Source organism: Pogonomyrmex barbatus, unplaced genomic scaffold (genome assembly GCF_055798465.1).
Source record: "Pogonomyrmex barbatus isolate J1 unplaced genomic scaffold, ASM5579846v1 scaffold75, whole genome shotgun sequence".
NCBI lineage: Eukaryota > Metazoa > Arthropoda > Insecta > Hymenoptera > Formicidae > Pogonomyrmex > Pogonomyrmex barbatus.
This window is the reverse complement of record NW_028297177.1, coordinates 7,655-10,000: the sequence shown is the minus strand read 5'-3', so window position 1 is coordinate 10,000 and position 2,346 is coordinate 7,655. Positions and strand designations below refer to the sequence as shown.

General features: G+C 59.4%; 1 non-coding gene across 1 annotated transcript in view; it reads right to left on the bottom strand.

Moving 5' to 3' along the window:
- The window catches only part of LOC148934783 (small subunit ribosomal RNA), a 1,920-nt gene extending 1,696 nt beyond the window's left edge, over window positions 1-224 (bottom strand). Inside the window, exon 1 of the ribosomal RNA XR_016141008.1 lies at window positions 1-224. This exon is cut by the window's left edge and continues 1,696 nt beyond it. This is a non-coding gene — a ribosomal RNA (small subunit ribosomal RNA).
- Between the last annotated feature and the right edge of the window lie 2,122 nt (window positions 225-2,346).

Genomic DNA, 2,346 nt, shown 5'->3' with positions numbered 1-2,346 from the left:
TTTGATCTAATAAAAGCGTCCCTCCCATCACTGGTCGGGACTCTGTTTTGCATGTATTAGCTCTAGAATTACCACAGTTATCCAAGTAAATGTGGGTACAATCTAATGAACCATAACTGATTTAATGAGCCATTCGCGGTTTCACCTTAATTCGGCATGCACTGAGACATGCATGGCTTAATCTTTGAGACAAGCATATGACTACTGGCAGGATCAACCAGGGAACTTCGTGAGTTCGGTCGCTCGCGTGGAGCGACGCGCGCCCCATCACGTCCGCGAACGTGACGGGCGCCCTTCGTTCGAGATACTCTCGACGTGCCGTTATTACCGCCGGCGCCCTCAAGCCGGTCGGCGACACTCTCTTATTATCGCAATATATACAGCTGGAGACAGACGCTCGTTGGAGCTCTACTCCGTTAAAATTATGTTATAAAGATCATATTTGTTATATAAAGATCATGTTGTTCTCATTCTCCCAAAGTAGCGGCGTATAGCCGCCTCGCCCTGACGCTAGATCGACGGCGCGATGCTCAGACGTCGAGGAACGAGTCGCCGGTGCGTTCAAGCACGGTCGAAAATTTTCGCTACGGTTTACAAGTAAGCGTGAAGAGCGATCTCTCGCTTTCCGCCACTCGGTAACGGTGAAGTCGATGCTCGGTAAGTGCAACGATACATCCGATCGCGTTCGTCTACGAACGAGGGAAGATCGCGCAGCCAACACTGATAAACAGTGCGCGCCACATAGGAGCCATTCGGTCTTACGACGCCGACTCGTGGCAATGCTGTGTCTAGAAATATAATTTCTAATAATACGGCACGACTCAGGAGAGCCGAGGCACATCGTACCGAACGTGCGAAGCACGCCAAACGCACCCGCACGACGATCCGACAACGCTCGGTCGCCGAGCGCACCGCACCTCTTATAGTACCCAACCGGCCGGCCAAGCGGTCGGCGACGCACGGCCTTACGCACGGCCGCTTATGGGCGCGAGCGCCGATGAAACGAGGCGAACGGGACTTAGTCGCTGCGAACGATCGGATTACGATGATCGATCCGAACGGGTCGACAGCGACCGAACGACAGCACAGACGGGATGGATCGAAGAAAAAGAGATGACATTAAACAAAATCGGGCGTCCCGATGGCCGAAAACGGATACTTGTAAGGAGCACCGACAGGCTCGGCGGTACCTCCGACGGGCTCGGCGGTACCTCCGACGTCACGGCGGTACCTCCGACGGGCTCGGGCGGTACCTCCGGCGATGTCGCACGACAAAGTCCGCGCGCGGCGTGTTGCTTTCTCTCTCGGCGGTACCTCCGGCGTACGGGCGATGCAAAAGTCGGCTCGCGGCGTGTTGCTTTCGTTCTCGGCGGTACCTCCGACGGGCTCGGGCGGTACCTCCGACGGTGTCGCACGATAAAGTCCGCGCGCGGCGTGTTGCTTTCGTTCTCGGCGGTACCTCCGACGGGCTCGGGTGGTACCTCCGACGTAGCCGCGTGACAAAGTCCACTCGCGGCGTGTTGCTTTCGCTCTCGGCGGTACCTCCGGCGTACGGGCCATGCAAAAGTCGGCTCGCGGCGTGTTGCTTTCGTTCTCGGCGGTACCTCCGACGGGCTCGGGAGGTACCTCCGACGGTGTCGCACGACAAAGTCCACTCGCGGCGTGTTGCTTTCGCTCTCGGCGGTACCTCCGGCTTACGGGCGATGCAAAAGTCGACTCGCGGCGTGTTGCTTTCGCTCTCGGCGGTACCTCCGGACGCTCGCTCGGGCGGTACCTCCGTCGATGTCGCACGATAAAGTCCGCGCGCGGCGTGTTGCTTTCGTTCTCGGCGGTACCTCCGGCTGGCTCGGGCAGTACCTCCGACATTGTCGCGCGACAAAGTCCACTCGCGGCGTGTTGCTTTCGCTCTCGGCGGTACCTCCGGCTTTCGGGCGATGCAAAAGTCGACTCGCGGCGTGTTGCTTTCTTTCTCGGCGGTACCTCCGACGGGCTCGGGCGGTACCTCCGACGGTGTCGCACGACAAAGTCAGCGCGCGGCGTGTTGCTTTCGTTCTCGGCGGTACCTCCGACGGGCTCGGGCTGTACCTCCGACATTGTCGCGCGACAAAGTCCACTCGCGGCGTGTTGCTTTCGCTCTCGGCGGTACCTCCGGCTTTCGGGCGATGCAAAGGTCGACTCGCGGCGTGTTGCTTTCGCTCTCGGCGGTACCTCCGGACGCTCGCTCGGGCGATACATCCGTCGATGTCGCACGATAAAGTCCGCGCGCGGCGTGTTGCTTTCTCTCTCGGCGGTACCGTCCGACGGGCTCGGGCTGTACCTCCGACATTGTCGCGCGACAAAGTCCAC